Source organism: Chinchilla lanigera, unplaced genomic scaffold (genome assembly GCF_000276665.1).
Source record: "Chinchilla lanigera isolate Chin_1 unplaced genomic scaffold, ChiLan1.0 scaffold00118, whole genome shotgun sequence".
Taxonomy (NCBI): domain Eukaryota; kingdom Metazoa; phylum Chordata; class Mammalia; order Rodentia; family Chinchillidae; genus Chinchilla; species Chinchilla lanigera.
In genome coordinates, this window is record NW_004955519.1 from 2188982 (window position 1) to 2209381 (window position 20400).

Below are 20400 nucleotides of genomic sequence, written 5' to 3' on the forward strand. Positions count from 1 at the left end.
GCTAATGAGATGACCTTAGCTTCTGATGAGAAAAAGCAAATCTCATATTTGAAAGTCTACATAAGTAAGAATCTCAATATTTCTTCTTCTTTTTTTTTTTTTTTTTTTTTTTTTTTTTTGGTCTTTTTGAGACAGGGTCTTGCTATGCAGTTCAGCCTGGCCTTGAGCTCACTTTGTAGCCCAGGCTGGTCTCGAAATCGCAACAATCCTCCTGCCTCAGCCTCCCAAGTGCTGGGATTGCAGGCATGTGCCACCACGCCTGGCCACAATGTTTCTTATACATTTTATATTTCTGTTTTTATTTCCTTCAGTTTTGAACTCTTGTCTATTCCCACTGAGTTCTGGGCTGTGATTGAATGGTAAGCATCTTGTTGTAAAGGTAAGGAATGATGCCTCTACCTGTGCCGCAGCTTAATCTCCACTAGATGTCTATTTCTCCCTCTCTCCCCCTGGCTCAAGTTGAGCCCTGCCTTCTCCACCCTCCACCTCTTATACACACACAGAGCCCTCTCTCACATCTGCTACAGAGAGAGACAATCTTTCAACTTCTTTCTCCTCTCCTCTTCCTCCTCATTCTCCTCCTTCTTCTTTCACTTCTCCCTCCTCTCCTTCTCTTTCTTCATCTTCTTCCATATGATAAGCACAGTCTACCACTAAGCTGTACTCCCAACCCCTCTAATCTTTTCACACACAGACACACACACACATACCCACACACATACACACACACAAATACACACACATACACACACACATACACACACACACACTTGCCTTTTCTCAATTTTATATATGAAAATGGCAGGTTTAACAAGATAATGGAGAACAAAACTATAACAGTTCTCATAAGCCCTGATAATATTGGTATATTTTAATTGTCCCCTTTTTGCTCTGTTGGTGATGACAGAATAACCTTTCTAGGCTTATGGAGATGGCTGAACACCCAGCACCTGACATGGAATAGATGAAATGGACAGAAGTTTCTCAGGTACTTATCAGTCAGTGTTTACTAGAGAAACAGATATAAGAGAAGATATACAAGTATATAAGAATTTACAAGGTTGGCTTACAATGGCCGCCCACAGAGTTAGATGTGGGAGAGCACAGAGGGTGTCTGCATACTGGAGACCAAAGGATCCAGCAGAACGCCTGGAGCTCACTGCCAGTCCATATCAGGAGGCTGATCAGTCTGTGATGGAAGGCTGAAGAGTCTACGCCAGAAGCCTGAAGGATCTGCACCAGAAGCTGAAGGGTCTGCACTGGAAACCAGGAGGTGATGTCCAGGGTGAAGGTAAAGACTGGAGCTCCTCTGAAGAAACAGAAGCAGATCAGTCCTTCGTCACTTCCTCTTTATACCATCCAGGCGACAAGCTGCCCTAGGGTCTGCTCTGGGGTCCTGCATACCCTAGAGTGTGGAATTGCCGAGCCAATTTAGTTGAGCTTCTCTTACTCAAATTCACACAATCAATCAACCATCAGAGTTACATATACTCATAGTCTGAGGGAGGAGGACATCACATGCCATGCATTCAGTGAATCACAGCTGTGGGAGGCAGACTTTGTAATACCAAGGGGGTTGGGCGACCCCTGGTTCCTGTAGGCAGATATGATAGGGTCCTTTGACCCAATAGTTGTGCAAGTTGGCAGGGAGCGGAAACCCTCTAGTCAGGGATAAGCAGGAACTGCTTAGTTCTTGTGCTGAGGATTGTTCGGCTAGGGGACTTTATCTGCAGGAGTTGAGTGAGGAAGGGAACACAGTTAGGCCATCCGAGGTTGTGCCCATTTTGCCAGAGGATACTGTAGCACATACTGCTAATTATAGTCTTTATACCACAGGTCTGTATTCTTTTTTTTTTTTTTTGGTTTTTCTCCGGTACCGGGAACCAAACTCACGGCCTTGCGCTTGCCAGGCAGGCGCTTTTGCCGCTGAGCTAAATCCCCAGCCCCTTCTTTTTTTTTTTTTTTTTTTTTGGTTTAAATCAAACTTGGAGGGGCGAATCTAGCTCTTTCTCATTCCTAGCTTATCTCCTCGGTGTTACTTTGGCAATGTAACGTACCTAAATAATTTTCTTTCGTTTCAGGTTGTATATCTACATTTTATCACTATAAGCCTTCCAGGTTGGATTAGAGTATGCCAAAGGTCTTTTGGCTCTGTACTTGCCTTAAATTTGAGTGACCAAGTAATAATAATTCAAATAGGTTGACATGCTTAGTTTTGAAGCTTTTTAATCTACTCTTTCAGGTCGGGTTCCTTAAAACAGGAGCCTAAGGCAGGGAGACAGGTGTGTGGGGTATACTGCTGGGCCCTCTTCAGAAGAAATTTTAAGGGAGAGAGGAAACAGGACACAGAAGGTGTAGGGGGAGCTGAGCAAGGATGTAGTCTAACTTCCTTAGAGAGAAGCTCTGGAACACAGTCACACCTTGGAGTTAACTCTGCCTTGAAAGGAAGGGGTCTCTTTTATACCATTGGCTCTGGGCCATGGAATAGGTGGCTATGATCAACATAGGATAATTCTGCTGAGAAGGAGGGCAGCTGGAGGATTAGTGCCCTGGCCTGGCAAGTGGGATCTAGGGAGGGTGCCAGTTGCATCTAATACAAATACAACACCTCATTTAACCTCCTCAAAGAAGCTTAAAAGGCTAATATTATTTTCATCCTTATTTTTTAGATGAAGAAATTAAGGCATAGAAAAAGTATGGCTGTAGTGAAGTCAAAATTCCAACCCAGACAGCCCAGTTCCCATTTTTAAAATATTATAGGTAAAGAATACCTGAGAATTCCAAAGTCCCTTCTAGCCCTTTATTTTACATTTTTAATGTACTTCAATTCATGAAATATGCATTAATCACTGATACTGTGTAGTGTTGCCCATACGCAAGCATTTCACTGAAGGGTCCAAGTTATGTTATATCCCTCTTCGCTGGAGGCTGTGGTGTTGAAAGATCCCTGGGCTCATTTTGTCCAGCACTTGAAATTACATAATTAGTTATGCATACCTTTTTGGATTCAGTTCCAAACTGTCTGATGAGTTTGTTCTTCTTAACCCATCTGTGTGAATTATCTACTCATAAAATGCGTCTTAATGAGAAAATGTGACAATGAATCTTCATCTAAGTTAGTAATTAAGAGATATTGTGCATAGGAACATTATCTCAGCTTTCAGCCTTTTTTTCCTTGTGAGCATTTTTATCCTCAAGCAGTAACTTGAAAGAAGATGACTAAAGATATTTCTCGATAAGACTGGACAGTGAGTCATCCCAGGTTTTTGGTAAAAAAGGGGAAATAAGCTATAAACAATGGGCCATTTGAAAGAGGGAGATCCATTTCAGGATTTTTCCTTCTTGTTTAATTAAAAAAGGATCAGGCATGGCTATGGTTTGGTTATGGTTTGAATGTCCCCCAAGGGCTCATGTGTTGAAATTTAACCCCCATTGTAAATATTAAGAGGGTGGAAACTTAATTTGACTGTGGTGTTGAGAGGTAGGGCCTCTGTGAAGTGACTAGAATTAGATATGTTTATTGGAATGTGGCCCACGACTGAAGCCCTGTGGCTTCGTGAGAAGAGGGGATAGGACCAGACTAACACACACACATTCTTTGTCTCTTGCCATATGAGACTGTGTGCCACCCCGGGACCCTGCCAGCAAGGCCATCGACAAATATGGCTTCTTGACGTTCTACCTGAACCATGAGTAAGAATAAACTTTTATTCTTCAGAACTGTGCTGCTTCAAGTACTTGTTATTTTAACAACAGGCTAATATAAGCATCCATCAGCAGTGGTCCCTGGAGAAGGGGAAGATTGTTAGGCAGAGTGAGTTTGAACCTAAGATTTTCAAAATTTTGACTTCACTTATTTAAAAATAGACAATATATCACTTGGTTCAAAATTCAAAGGGGTACTATAGTAAAAAGTCTTCCTCGCTATCCTGCAGGTACACAGTTCCCTTTCCCAAAGGCAACTAGAATTGTCAGTGTTTTGATTATCTTTTCAGAGATGTTTTATGAAGACTTAAGTGGATACTTATAAATGTTTCCTAAGATTTTTTCATGGGTGAGGGTAGAAGCAGGAAAAACCTATGCATAGTTTGTTAGTGCTATTGTAACAAATTACCATGACTACACGGCTTGAAAGCACAGAAATGTATTCTTTTGCAATTCTGGATGCTGGAAGTCCAAAATCATGGTATCCACAGAGCTATGTTCTCTCTGAGGGTTGTGGGGAAGAATTGTCCCTGCCACTTCCTGGTTTCTGGTGCTTTCTGACCCTCCTTGGTCTTCTTTGGTTTACAGACACATCACCTGCCTCACTCCAACACCTGCCTCTGTTGGCATTTAGTATTCTTCCTGGCATCTCTTGCCCAAATTTTCTGCTTCTTGTAAGGATATCAGACAGAATTCTACTCACTTCAATCCATAATGTTATAATTTCAAAGCTTTAAGCAAGCTTCATAGAGAAATACAGTTCAGTTCACCTTTGGGATGTGGAACGCAGTTGAAAGTTCCTTTGTTTTGGAGAAAACAAACACCCAGATAGGTCTTTGCCCATTCATGCACATGAAGCACAGGCCGTGACAGTAAATGGAGATTTCTGAACCCCCAGTGACATCAAGATACCGTGGTGCTGTGGATGAAAATGAGAAAAGTGGGGCTGGGGATTTAGCTCAGTGACAAAAGCGCCTGCCTGGCAAGCACAAGGTCGTGAGTTCGGTTCCCGGTACCAGAGAAAAACCAAAAAAAAAAAAAGACGAAAATGAGAAAAGTTATCTATTAGTGAAAAGTATTTAAATCAGTGGGTTTTCCCTCAGCATATTTGACTCCTGCCCATAGTAAGAAATACATCATGATCCCAAACACATCAACTTTGAGCACACACATGTGAATAGATATAACTGAAACAAAGACTTGCTTCATGAGATAATATGCACATTTATTATTTGAAATGAATTCTGATATTTTCTATTCTACTATTTTTTATTATTTTTTTTCTTAAGACAGGTACTGGGTTCTGCCTGAGAGGTGAATAACATTTCTCTGTGACATGATTCTTTCCCAAGAAGGGGTGTATAGATTTCAGTGCCTGCATGTTATTGCTTGTTCTCATGGAAGTGATTATGAAGGGTAGGAATGAAGTGGAGGACTAATCTTCACCTCTCCAAGGGGGAGCGAAAGGCTATGAAAAGGAATTGAACCTAGATAATCAACTTGGTTCAATACAAGTTGGACTGCTGATGCAGTTACATGCATGTTACCCACTTTTATGTACATCAGACTTGGAAAATTGTACTAATGTTGGGCTGGGTTGCAATGTACTTCTTGAAGTACCAGGGTAATGGGACTGTTGATTATCTTGGGCAATGCTTTGGACAAAGCAATGTAAGGGAAAGGGGCAAGGATACAAGAGAAACGGGTCCTGGAGTGGGTTTGACCAGCAGCAGGGTCAGCAGTGGGCCGGTGGAGGGGAAGGGGGGGATTGAGTCAGCAGGAAACAAGCAAGAAAAATTTGTAAAAGGAGTATACTTTCCTTTTCATTTGTGAAGAAGAGTCAAAAACAAGCCTAGACTTTACTGACAAATAAGATGGGAGTTCAAGCATTGTGATTTGGGGACCAGGAGTAAATTGACTAATAGGCTGTTAGCCTATTAGTTTCCAATGGCTGATGTAACAAATTATTATAAACTTAATGGCTAAAAGAACACAAATTAGTTATTTTAGAGTTCTGGAGGTTAGAGTCCAAAATGAGTTTTTAGGGCTGGTTCATTCTGGATGCTCTAGAGGAGCACTCATTTCCATGAATTTTCCCATCTTGGGAGCCTGCCTGTATGTCTTGCCTCAAGATTCCTTCCTCTAGCTTCAAAGCCAGCAGTGTAACGTCTTCCCATCTCTCTCTGGTCCTCCACTTCTGTCATCACTTCTCTCTTGTGTCTCTTTTACAAGGACCCTTGTAAAATGTGTTGGGCATACCCAGATAATCCAGGATAATTTCAATACCCTTCACGTAAAAACATCTACAAAATTCCTTTTGCCGTGTAAGGTTCCATATTCACAGCTTCCTGGTATTGAGTCATGGAATCTTTCTGGAGTGGGGAGCATTACTTAGCCTACCCCAGTGGAGGAGACGTGGACACAAAAGTTATGCCTGCTTCTCAATATGTGGCTTCATGTTTAAGACCTAAAGTCAATTTGCTGGATTAACAACTGCATGCGTCAGCTTTCTGCCACTGTGCCAAATACCTGAGATAAACCACTTAAAGGAGGAAAGATTGATTTTGGCTCACAGTTTTAGAGGCTCCACTGCTTAGGCAGAAACATCATGGTGGAGTGGTAGACTCTTCCTCACAAACGAAAAGGAAAGCGTACTCCTTCTACAAGCAGTGACTAGGCAGTAACATCATGGTGGAAGGAGTGTCAGAGAAAAGCTGCTCACCTCCTGGTGGCAAAGAAGGCAGGAGAAGGAGAAGGAGAGGGAGAAGGGAAGGCAGGGAGTGGGTGGGTGGGGATGAAGGGGGCAGGGACAAGAAATACTCTTCACGCCCCCAGGGACATCCTTCCTACAACCGGGCCCCACCTCCTAACAGCACATTCAGGTATGAACGCATTAACAGATGAATCCACTGAAGAATATAGCAGCCCCAAGGTCCAATCACCTTCCAAAAGGCCCATCTCTAAATACATGAGACTTTCTGGGAACATTTTAGATCTAAACCATAACAATGACTTACTGTCTAAAGACTGCCTTGCAGTGATGTCTGCACCTACTCTTCACTCTTTACATGTATTGTTTCTGCTGGAAATTGGAACATGACCAAGTTATGACCTGCTCCCCCTATGGAGGCTACGGATCTGTGCATGTCCATGGACAAAGTTTACCCCTGGAATGATGTCACAAGGGCAGAACCAAGAATGTCATCTTTACTAGATATACCTAACATGGACTTTTTTATTAGATGCTTTGGGACTCACCAAAGCCATGAAGGACATAACGAAATGACCCTTCTGTGGCCACTGAGTGTCTGTGCATATTCAGCTGATAGTATATACCCACTATGATGTAAGGGGAGTTAGAAAAACACACCTTCACTCCCACCTCAATCTCACTTTCAGTCTCTCTCGTTTGATTTTTCATGTGTGACATTGCTTTACAAGCTTTTCAACGTTAAAATCCAGTGCAGGGCCCTAGAAGTAGTTTGTAGTCCATGCAAATGAATCCTGGAACTATTATTTAGTAGCTTGCTAAGATAAGGTGGCACATGTTTTCTTTCTCTGTTAAATAAAATTCCTGTACAGACAGCAACTCATGATTAATGTCAGCCAAAAGAGGAATTGGTGTCAGAGAGTGCTGTCACTTGATATCAGTGATTTTTCCTTTGTATTCCTCAAATTACTGTCAAAGGTCATTGCGAGTGAATGTAGCTAGGCATTATTTTGCTCAGCAAAGTGTATCTGGCTGAAAAATATCCAGCTTTCTGTCTGCGAATTGCTGTTCTGATATGAAAGAAATAATTTGATTTCTCAGCAAGGACTGTGTGGTGTCTCCTGCCCCTCATACCTTGAGTTCAAGGTATGAGTCCTCTCTCATTAATCTCCCCGGTCTTCTCTCTCGCTCTCTCTCTTTTTCCCCGCTTCATCCTGTGCAAATTTTTCATCTGCTATATTGTCTATATTCTCTATCCTAATGCTTCTTACCTGAAGAGGAGTCTCATTATTACATGGGTGGTTTGAGAAGAGATAAAGTGGGAAAGGCAGACTGCTCTCCTTTTAAGACATATACAGTATCTTTTTAAAAAGTCACCTGGAGGTTTGAGTTGCTTGCCACCTAATTTCTAAAATCCACTAGCTATTTTCTCAGAATAATATTGGCTTGAAACATATACTGTTTATGACAATTCATTACCCCTAATACAAAACAGAAAAATCCACTAAGTGAAGGTCAAAATCATGCACACTGCCCAATTGCTCTTCATGATGCAAGATGTGGAACCACGATCTTGATAAACTCAGAAAGCCAAGTGGCTGCTTCAAAGATATTTTTTTCAGTTTTCAATCTTTCTTGCTGCTGACTGTAACAATTTTGTACAGGATAAGAATATCCTTTCCTAATATGTTTCTTTCAATCTCCAAGAATATAAATGAGTTGATGATTAGGGCTATGAAGCATACAGGAGTCCATGTAACTCTAATAGGTTTCTGAGATTTGAGCTATTTATTTTGCCACCTGGATGTTTCCCAATGCCAGGAAGAAATTTAGTAAGATTGGAAACTCTATGATAGTCTTCACGTGGGCATTGCTGTGGCGAGGATTGAATAGAAATCCAATCTGCAGTCAACTTTTCTTAAGTGACAACAATTTTCAAAAAAAAAAAAAGAAAGAAAGATAAAAAGATAAAAATACACTTTAACAGGAAGCAATACTGCACTGTTAGGGGAAATGAGCAAAATTACTGCAGAACTTGACTACGTTATGTGATAGGCATCTTAAAAAGCATTAGAGAAAGGGTTTTACAGGTACACTTGAATTGATTGAACTTTTGTTTAGACAGTAGTAGGTGGCAGACAAATAGAAAATCACTTCTTCACTGAGAGTCGTCTACGTAAGGGAAATACTGACTCTCAGTTCACAAATATAAATACAAAGCATTTCGTTTAAAAAAGAGATAACTGGGTCAGGGATACAGCACAGTGGCACAGTGCCTGCCTGGCAAGTGAAAGGTCCTGAGTTCGATTCCTGGTACAATAAATAAATAAACAATAAAAAAGAGAAAATAAGTGTATCCAATAGTTTTCAAGAATTTTAAAGCATCTTATAAAAATTTCAAAAACATGCAAAATCAATGAGAACAGGGTAAGTTCCCATGTATCCATCACTAGCATCAACAATCATTGGCAATCTTTCCACTTCTTTCAAAAGTAAGAACTGGGGCTGGGGATTTAGCTCAGCGGCAAAAGCGCCTGCCTGGCAAGCGCAAGGTCGTGAGTTCGGTTCCCGGTACCGGAGAAAAACCAAAACCAAAAAAAAAAGTAAGAACTGCTTGAGTCATAAGTCATACACTTCCTGTTCCAATTCTTGCATATGCTGGGGATATAGCTCAGTGGCACAAGGGCCTGCTTGGCAAGTGCAAGGTCCTAACTTTGATTCCCGGTACCAGAAAAAAAAACAAAACAAAACACAAGAAATTCCATTTCTTGCATAGTCATTTCTATTCCTTACAGACCTCACACATCATAATTTCAGTATATTTTTTCAGCTCTCCCTTCCCTGAGAGTTAAGATCTCTTCAGTTTGTAATCTGCCATTTTCTCTTCTCTCCATTTTAAAATGTCTTCTCTATCTGAGCAATGCACTCTGTTTCTCTCATCCCCTCCTATTATTTCCTCTTGTTGCAGAAAAATAAATTTGCGCCTTATGAAGATAAACTTCTACCGACTATTTGTTCACATCTGTCTTTTCCAGAATCTGGTCCTATTCATTTTCCCTCTTCCATTTTTTCTTCCTCAGAGGTCAATACTCTTAATCATCTCAGGCATTAAAGCACAGAGTTGATCTCTTTGTCTGGGCCAACACTCATCTGCAGAGCATGACCTTCGGGAGGATGAGATCTTCTCTACTGGGTCATAGAAAACAATTGCGTAAAGAAACTTCACAAGCAGATGCCTGAGAGACTTTGTGAATGGTGTCAGATTTTATTGCACACACTCTTCAGTAGAATAAAGACTGTATTTTTTTTTTTTTTTAAAGTACCACACACCTTTCAAAGCCAATGCTTTTTAGAATTCTGAACCTTTTCCTCACCACTTTATAAGAAGTAGATCCTCCTCGCAGGTCAAGAACACTAAAGAGGCATACTTACTAAGTTACATTAAAATGAAGAGACAGCATTAGTGAACTCAAAACCTGGCCCATAAATCAATATCTGACCATTTCACACATTAGTAAGTGCTAGATTTAGGAATCAGAGCTCTGATTCCCAGTGCAGTGCTGTTACACCCCCAGGACCTATGACATGGCTTAGTACACAGTAAGTATCCAGTGAATGGTTTTTGAGTGGATAAACAAATTCTTCACAGATATTTGGTTTGGAAATAGGTTGGTCAAAGGTCACAGAGAGATTGTACTCCACTGAACTGGCTACACTTCACTGGTCTCCAAACTTGCTCTGCCCACCGTTCTTCGCTTTGTCCTTCTACCCACAACTCTTAGTCTTCAGAAGGAGGAGTGTAGGCTTGTGAAGTCCCTGTTTCTTGAATAACCTTGGACTTGGGGTCTGAAGCAAATCAAAGATCTTTGTACTGGTACTCCAGCTATAAATCTCAGCAAGACTCAGTAATCACTGAAAACCCTTTGGAGAGTCCTTAGGGAAGTAAGTTTTCTGAATATGAAAACGTTATAACATTCATTTGACTCAATGAAATTAGCACTCATGTACATACATGGGAATTGGCATTTTTCTAATAATAACTATATCCAATTGTATTTGGCCTTTTATGGTACCTAACAGGTATGCTTTTCACAAGAAGTGTTAATCAAATTTTAAACTGTTACTTTAGAACTCATTAGACCAAATAATTGTTCCCGTATTTGATCACACCTCCCCCCCGTGGTGGTTGTTTTTTTTTTTTTTTTGGTACTGGGAATTAAAGTCAGGGCCTCACACTTACCAGGCAGGCACTGTGCCGCTGAGCTACATCCCTGGTCCAGCCCCCAATGTTTTTAAGGGATAATAAGACTGTGGAAGAGAAGGGAAAGGAAAGGAAAGGAATGTTTTCTCTTTATAGCAGTGTAACCCATAATCAGTTGATCATCATTGCCTGTGAGTGCGATGTCTTTCATCCTGTTAATTGAAAATGAGTTTTCCTTAATAAAGAATAAAAGCACTATTAAAATGTTTAGTCTTTGTCTGCTTAAGGATCAAATATTAGTCAAGTGAGTATATAGGAACCATTAATTGAAAAGTTGAACCAATTGATATTTTTAATGATTTGCTGGCCATAGTAGTTAAGGAAACCTTTTAACAGATTGGCTTTCCCTATAGCAAAGCAGCTATTTTAGCAAGGCCAAGGAGGGGGAGGGGGCCGAAGGAACCATATCATCATCATCATCATTTTCATTGCTCAAGCATGATTTTCTTTCACATAATTATTACTACGTCCCAGAAGTCCCACAAAGTATAATTTTCACCCCCAATTAACAGAAAAAGACATCAGGGCTACAAGATGTTAGGAAACTCATTCAGTGTAAGTCGTGGAACTGAGATTTAGATGCAGATGTGTGGATTATAAGCACAATTCTAGTTCTAATACTCTTTGCTTTATCATTTGGCTTCATAATGTGATTAAGCTCACAAGAAAACATGAACAGTGCTAGAATATCGATAGGTGAGTAGACAAATGCTCAGAATGGGTGCAATTTGCCATCACAGCTCTGGAGATGATTGTTATACTTTTACTTACATGGAAACACAATGTAAATTTACAGTTAATGGATTGGCAAAACATTCTGAGCTGAGGGACTGGATATTGTGAAGTAATATTTAGAGAACAGTTATTGTTTTGGATACTACAAATTACCTATAAGATAAAGGCACCCCTTGGTATCTATAGAGATTGGTTCCAGAAACCCCAAGGACACCAAAATCCATAGATGCTCAAGCCCGTTATATGAAATAGCATGCAATTTCCATATAACCTATGCAGGCTCTCCCCTACACTCTAAATAATCTCTAGGCCATTTATAATACCTAGTACAATATAAATGGTGTGGATATAGTTATTATACTACATTGTTTAGGGAAAAATGGCAATAAAAAGTTTGTGCACATTTAGTGCAGACACATTTCCTCCCCTTTGAACCTTCTTGACCTAGGGTTGGTTGCAAGTTGCGTGTGCAGTAGCATAGAGGGCTTACCATATTGATTGAATAGTTTCAGAATCAAAGAACCTGCTGTTTTCTTCAAATTATTTCTTCTCTTGCTGCAGTGCTTCGTGTATTTGTTCTGTTTAGCAGCAGCAAAAGGTGTTGTGCAAGAGCACCAGTTGTTACAGTGTCGCAGTGACATGATCCAGTGTACAGAGGGTGCTGAGCCTTGCCTGTTTATGAATTTATAGTGTGGACATCAACATAGAGGCAACAGATTGAAAAATGCCTAAATCGGGGGTCAGCCAACTTTTTTTGCAAAGGGCTAAATAAATTTTTTAGCTTTTGCAAATCACAAGGTCTGTGCTACAGCTTCTCAGCTTTGATATCAGTTGTGTTTAAATAGTCACACACAATACCAAAATGAATGGGCATGGCCGTGTTCCAGTAAAACACTATTTATAGGCACTGAATTTTATGTTTCATGGAGTTTTCACATCTCATGAAATATTATTCTTTTGATGCTTTTCCAACAGTTTAAACACATAAGGGGGGAAGGACATTTTGCTCAGAGATTGTGTGAACACACACAGCAGGCAGGATGTGGCCTTGGGCCACATTTGGCAGGTCCCTGGCCTGACGGGCACTGATGGGCAGTGAGAGTTTTGTGTCAGGTGGAGGAGAGCTGGGCTTAGCTGGGGGAGGGGAGAAGGACCTGCAGACAAGAACACATCTGCCTTCAGATTTAGAGGCGGACAGAGGAGAGAGAGCTTCTTCCCCTCCTGCTCAGTGGGCTGGCATCTCCTCCCAGCCAAGGTAATGAGTGTTCCCCATTACCCTGAGGAACTGTTGTTCCGAACAGATTCGCTCAAAATGACTCACCGTCTTGAACAAAGCTAGGGAAGATTTCCTGCCTTTTAGTCAAAGGGAGTAATCGGCCCACCTGTGTCTCTTAAATTAAGATTTCCAGAGCTCAGGCCTTAAGCCTCTTAACACAGTTTACTTCTTACACCTTTTATCCGCATAGAATAGCCGCTTTCCTCGTCTTTTCTGGTAAAACCCTGCTCCAAACGTACAAAGTACTTTACCCACACAATGTTTTAAGGCTATTTCAGAGCCTACAATCACAATAACACAAAAGGAATAATTGTCATTATAGACAAATAAATGTGGTAGTTACAGAAAATGGAAATGGTGTCCCGCTCAGTGTTGTGTTTGAACTTCTTGTCTGCCTTCCTCCCCATTTTCATTAATATATATACATATATATTCATTATTTATGGTATATTGGTCAATGAAATTTGGCAAAAGCAAGTAGGCACCATAAGACATCTAAGTTATAGAACTGCCACAACAAACAAAACAGAACATTTCTATCAACCCCAAAAAGTTTCTATTTCTCCCCACTAGCCCCAGCCCCTGGTAAACACTGATGGGGTATCTGTTTTTACAATTTTGCCTTTCCAGAATGTCATGTAAATAGAATCTGATAGCATGTAGCCTTTTCAGTCTGGCTTCTTTGATTCAGCATAATGTCAGTAGTTTGTTCCATTTTGCTGCCAAGTAGCATTTCGGTGTGTGGGTATGCCGAAGGCTGTGTATATATTCTCTGTGCTGGGTGTCTGGGTTATTCCCAGATTTTGGTGATTATAAGTAAGGCCAATATGTACACTCATGGTAGCTCTTTGTGTGCATAGAAGTTTTACCGCATTGGGTAAATCCCTCAAAGTAAGATTATTGTGGTGTGTGTTAAGTATGTCCAACTTTATGAGAAACTACAGACACACACATATGTGCAATTCCAGTACTCCGGAGTTTAAATTTAAAAAGTACGTGCACACACACACACACACACACACACACACACACACATACACACACATATACTAAAGGACATGCCTCGGTTACTTTTCTCTCATTGCTGAGACAAAATACCTGACACCCAAAACTAAGGAAGGAAAGGTTTATTTGGCTTACAGTTTGTGGAGGTTTCAGTCCGTACTTGGCTGGCTCCAAGGCAGAGTGGCACATGGCAAAGGGCAATAGTTCATGGCAGAGGAAGACAGCAAAAGAAAAACAACAAAAAGGGAAGAGCGGTGGCAAGCAGCCTCTTTCCCTCCCTTACATTGAATGCAAACTATCCCCTCCAGGGCGGGTGTAGCACTCACATCCATAATTCCAACACTGGACCATGGATCAATCATAAATTCTAGAATCCCGCCCCATGACTGCATGAGGCCTTGGGGGGACATTCAGACACAAACCATAACAGGACATGTTGAAAGGACACAGGAGCCACCTCGAATGTGCTCTCCATAGTCACATCTACAACAATATGAGAAATAATCATTTGCATTTTGCAGCCCAAGCAAAGCATGAGAGTGATAGTTCTGCCCACTTTCTAGGGCTTGGCAGTGTCAGATTTGGTTTTGTTTTTTAATTTTGGTCAGTCAAATAAGCACACAGTAATATCTCATTGTGGTTTTGTTTTGTATATCCAAAGGACCAATATATTGAGCACCTTTTCATATGCTTATCTGCCTCTGGTCTAGTCTTCTTTGGTGAAGTGTTGATTCAAATTCTTTGCCCAGCAGGACATGATGCCACACACCTGGAACTCCAGAGGACCAAGTTCAAGCTTAGCCCAGGCAATTTAGCAATTTAGAGAGATCTTGGCTCAAAATAAAAAATAGAAATAAAAATTAGCAGGGTATGTAGCTCTTTGCAAAATCCAGAGTCCAATCCCCAACCCCTGAATTATTTGCCCATTTTTATTGGGTTGTTTGTTTACTTGAGTTTTGAGAGTTTTAAATATATATATATATATATATATATATATATATATACACACACACACATATACACACACATATATATACACATATATGTATATATGTGTATATATGTATATATATGTGTGTGTATATATATATATATATATACACACACATATATATATTTGCAATACAAGTCTTTGTCAGGTTTGTATTTTGTAAATATTTTTTCCCAGAATGTGGCGTATCTTTTCATTTTCTTAACAGCATCATATTTGTTTTCCTTCCTTTCACTCTTTCTTTTCTGACAGAGTCTTGCTCGGTAGGTCAGGCTGGCCTAGATCTTGCAATGCCCCTTCCTCAGGCTCTGGAGCACTGGAGTTACAAGTATGCACCACTGAGTCCAGCATCAAGAGTATCTTTTGCAGAGCAAAGCAATTTAATTTTGGTGAGCTTCAATGACTCTCTAATAGCAAGGAGTACATGCAGTGCCCGAGTCTTGGTTTCATATTATCATTCTCCAATAAAGCAACCAGGACTCCTCAGAGAAATTACTGTTTCAGACTGGGGCAGGGAAAACACAAAAAGAAACCTGTTGTAGTGTCAGAAGGTAAAAGTGCTAGCCGGCACAAAGGTGCACACCTGTAATCCCAGCACTGTGATAAGCTGAGGCAGGAGGATTGCAAGTTCCAAATTCCAGCTCAGCCTGGGGAATTAATCAATTTAGTGAGTCCCTATGTCAAAATGAAATGAAATGAAATAAATTAAAATTAATTTAATTTAAGAAAAGAAGGCAGATGAGGATGTAGCTCAGTGTGAAGGCTCTGGGTTAAACCTCCAGTACCACGCACATGTGTGCACCCCCACACACACACACAATACAGGACATGTTGAAAGGATACAGGAGCCAATTTAAAGGAGCTCTCAGTGGTTACATGTAAGACAACATGAGAAACAAAACAAATAATCACAATCATAGTAATGGAATCACATAAATAAAATAAGACAAATATCCATGAATCCATATTGATACACATAAATGAACAAAATAATAAATGGAAGAGAAAGAAAAGTTCTTTTCAAAATAATTTCTAGTAGTAAATATAGGAGAAATTATGGAAACAGAAAATCACCATTTGGCAAGTACTACAGTAATAATTATTTCAGGCAAGAATTATTGATGGATGTTAAAATTAATTGGTAAAAATTTAAGGAAAAATAAAATATTTGCATAGCTTAAGTGTATGCCCCCAATTTTTTCTTTAGTATTGGGGATCAAACCCAGGGCCTCATACTTTCTAGGCAAACACTCTACCAGTGACCTACAACCCCAGCCCTTTTTATTTTCTTATGAGACAGGATCTTGCTAAGTTGCTGAGGCTGACCTCAAACTTGCAATCCTCTGACTCAGCCTCCCAAGTAGCTGGAATTATAGGAGTGCTCCACCATGCCCATTTTCCCCCAAAATATCTAGTGGCAGCTTAGAAGGACACAGAACTATTATAGACAGCTAAGTTAGGTAGAACTATTATAGGCAGTAAGACAGGGCTAGGCCCTTGAGGGAGTCAGTGCAGAGGATGAGGACACATTGCAACTGTGGTTGGAGGTGCATCTGTTGGAGGCTAGGTCTCAAGATAAAGATCAAATGACCAGGCCTATGTGCCTCCCCGAGGGATAAGATAATTGATATCACCTGGTCCAATAAAGTCTAGATAAACATCAGTCACTCCAGTGGGTGACCAGGACCCCCTGATCCATTTCTTCTTAAAGAAGGGCCATATTCTTTCCATGTACACTTGCTGCATGACCTGTTTCCCCATTGGATCAATATTACCTAAGTAGCTATACTTGCAATCTTATTGATTGATCCTGGTTTTGACCCATGTTGTACCCACCTCATGATTTTGCTCTATAAAATTTCCTTTGAGAAGTGGACTCATTGGCAACCCACTTTCGGGTCCTCTCCTGTCTCTTAGGAGCTATCTCTCTCAATAAACTTTTCCTGCTCTTAACCTCTGTTGTTCCTTAGAATTCATTCTTTGATTTTGGGAAACAAAGACTCGGAGTATCTGACATCTAGCAGGTTGGAAGTTATATTATCTCCCCTATAGCAGTACCACCTGTATGATTTTCTTGCCCAAAATACATAATCTGAATTTAATCATTAAAAATCATTGTTCATACTCAAATTGTATAAAATCATGTAATTGGCTAGCACTATTCAAAGGTCCCAGATTCATGGATGACAAAGATTGCCAGTATATATAGATAGGAGGAGATTAAGGAGTTATAACAATTAAACGTCATGTGGGATCCTGGCCCATAAAAAGGACATTAGTGGGATACCAATATGGTAATGAAATCCAAATGAAATTTGTAGCTGAGTTAATAGTATTGTACCAGTGCTAATGTATTTTAACAAATCCATGGGTTTAAGTAAGATGTAACACTTGAGAAAACTGGGAGAAAGGTATATGAGAACTCTCTATATTAGTTTTATAACTGTCTGTAAATGCAAAATTAATTTAAAGGTATATGAGAGAAAGGTATATGAGAACTCTCTACATTAGTTTTATAACTGTCTGTAAATGCAAAATTATTTTAAAATAAAAAATGAAACAAAGGCAAAATAAATCAAAATCTTCTTAAACAGCTACACATAGGAGGAAAAGACAGAGTAGAGGAGTTACGGATAGGAGCCAGGCCTTTCAATGTACTTTGTTTTGTAGATTTGATATTGGAGTTCTCTAAATATTTTTTCTACTTCTTTTTAAGTTCTTTTTTTATCAGTGAATGTTTGTGATATAGAATAGTGATCATTTGGGGGAACTGGCATGTGCGTATAATACATCTTGATCATTTCCAATTCCTTCCTCCCCTTTTCCCTTCTCCCCATCCCCTTCCCCATCTCTAAGAATCTACCTCCTAGTTTTCTGTCATCTGTCTCTTATTTTATTCACCTAATTATTTATAATTCAGGTTTCTTATATCAGACAAAACATGGAACATTTAACTGAGTTTGACTTCATTCACTTAGCATGATGGTCTCAAGTTTCATCCATTTTTCTGCAAATAACACAATTTCATTATTTATGGCAGAATAACAATCCATTGGGTTTGTATACCACATTTTTCTCTACCCATTCATCTGTTGAAGTGAATCTAAGCTGCTTCCAGAGCTTAGCTATTACAAATCACCCTGCTAATAAACACGGGTATTCATGTGTCACCATAGTACGACGTCTTTAATTCTTCTGAGAATATACCCACGAGAAGTATAGTTGGGTCAAATGATACTATTTTTATTTTTTGAGGAATTTCCACACTGATTTCCTTAGCGGTTGTACTTGGCTACGTTCTCAGGAACAATGTAGGCCCCTCTCATCCTAGACACCTTTCACTGTCTTTTGTATTCTTCATGATGATCATTTTGACTGGGATGTGATAGAATCTCAAAGTTGTTTTCATTTGTATTTCTACAGAGGCTAAAGATGTTGAGCACTTTTTCATACGCTTATTAGCTACTATACTTCTTCTTTTAAGAAGTGTTTATTCAGCTCATTAGCCTATTTTGGGAGTGGTTAAATTTTTTGAGTTCTTTATATATTCCACATATTAGTCCTCTATCAGAAGGGTAGCTAGCAAAAATTTCCTCACATTCTCTAGGTCACCTCTTCACTCTATTGATTATTTTCTTTGCTGTGCAGTTTTAAAATTTGATGTAATCCCATTTGTTGATTCTTGATATCATTTCCTGTGATATTCCGGTTGTGTTCAGGCGATCTTTGCTTGTGTCTATGACTTAAAGTATTTCCTTTATGTTATCATCCAGCAGTTTCAATGTTTCTGCTTTTATAATTATAGTTTTGATCTGTTTTGATTTGATTTTAGTACAGGATGAGAGATAGGGATCTAGTGTCAATCTTCTACAAGTGGATATCCAGTTTTCCCAGCACCATTTGTAAAGTGGCTTTCCTCCAATGTATGGTTTTTGCTGTTGTTGTTATTGTTGTTTTTGTCTTTTTGTGACAGTGTTTTGCTATGTAGTTTAGGCTGGCCTTGAGCTCACTTCGTAGCCCAGGCTGGCCTTGAACTCGCAATGATCCTCCTGCCTCAGCCTCTCAAGTGCTGGGATTATAGGTGTGCATCACCAAGCCCGCTGTTCCAATGTATGGTTTTGATTTCTTTGTGAAAAATCCGATAGCTGTAGATGCATGGGGTCATTTCTGTATCTTTTATTCTATGCCATTGGTCTACATCTATGTTTGTGTGCCAGTACTATGTTCTTATTACTGTAACTTTGTAGTACTACAATTTGAAATCTGATTTTATATTGCTTCCAAGTTTGCTCTTTTTGTCTTTTTTTGCTTTAGTTGTTCTGGATCTTTTATGATTCCATATGAATTTTAGGATTTTTTTTTTCTTAGTTCTGTGAAGAATGTTGTTGGTATTTTAATAATGGTTGCATTAAATATATAGATTGCTTTTAATAATATTGACTTTTTCATGATATTAGTTCTTCTAACCCAAGAATAAGGTATATCTTTTCATTTTGTAGTGCTCTTTTCAAATTTCTTTCTTCAGAGTTCTACAGGTTTTAATATAGAGGTCTTTCACTCCCTTGGTTAGGTTGATTCCTAGGAATTTAATTTTTGGGGGGGGGGTATGGGGAATAGAATTGTTCTCCTGATTTTTCCCTGACTGGATTAATTATTGATGCACAGGAATACTGTTGATTTTTGTGTGTTAATTTTGTACTTTGTCACGTACATACTTTACCGTCCTTTGCACCAAATTAAATTCACAAATTATTTCCTAAAAAGCAAAATCCAAAATAAAATTAAGTGCATAGTAAGTTAGTGGCAAAAGCACAGAAGAAGGAAGTACTTTAAATGACTTTAAGCCACAGTAGCTTAACTGTATATTACTAGTGAGATATACACTGTGGACTAAGCAAAACAGAAGCTATAAACTATAAAATTGGATGTCATAGGGCAAGGTTACAGTGTGAGGCATTGGTACTCACGGGGGCCGTCTCCTCTCTGTTTCCACTCGCCTTGGCCTGGATGGGAAAATCTTTTCCCAGTATTGGATAAAATGGTGGTGACAGCAACACTCCAGCATCAAGTGTTCTGTCAGCTTATGCGGAGTGGAGTAGCTGCCATGACACAGTTGGACAGCAAATCTGGAGTCTCCTCTTCTCATTCAGACCAACGGAGGAGAAAGTCTGAGTTTATTAGCAACGGTTACTAAGCTGTCATCTTCAGGCTGACAGTGGAGTATTTTGCTTCCATTATTTATTTTTACGCTGAAGAAAATGGTAACCATACCTAGAGACTCTGGCATTTTATAGCAAGGCTTGTGATTTTTCAAAGAAAGAGTAATGGAAGCCTAAAGTCTGGAAAGATGCATGGTGTATAAACTCAGTCATCATTATGTAAATACATATGCATATAATAAATCCAGAGATGGCTGACTATATTTTAGAAATATTATAGGCCAATTATTTTGACATCCTGCAGGAAGTAGATAAATTTTGAAATATATGGTATAGTACATAGAGGTGCTTGTTAACAAAATGTGTCTTACTAGAAAATATTTTGGCAGAGAAATCATCCATCAGCATGTTTCCAGCTTTGTTCTTTTCCCTTGACTCTGCCGGCACATTGGGTAGCAGGCTAAAAGGGCGAGTACACCTGGTGTGTTTGGGGACAGGCTTGTGATAATTTCAAAACTGTTGCCCCACTTGAGATTTACAGTAGTCTGGGAAATGAAT

General features: G+C 39.6%; 1 long non-coding RNA gene across 2 annotated transcripts in view; it reads right to left on the reverse strand.

Annotated features, from left to right (window-relative positions):
* Positions 1-874: 874 nt before the first annotated feature.
* Positions 875-20400, reverse strand: part of LOC102009749 — a 130958-nt gene continuing 111432 nt past the window's right edge. For both annotated transcript variants that reach the window (XR_001231861.1, XR_001231860.1), the window contains one exon: positions 875-1309. This is a non-coding gene — a long non-coding RNA (uncharacterized LOC102009749). The remainder of the gene's footprint in view (positions 1310-20400) is intronic.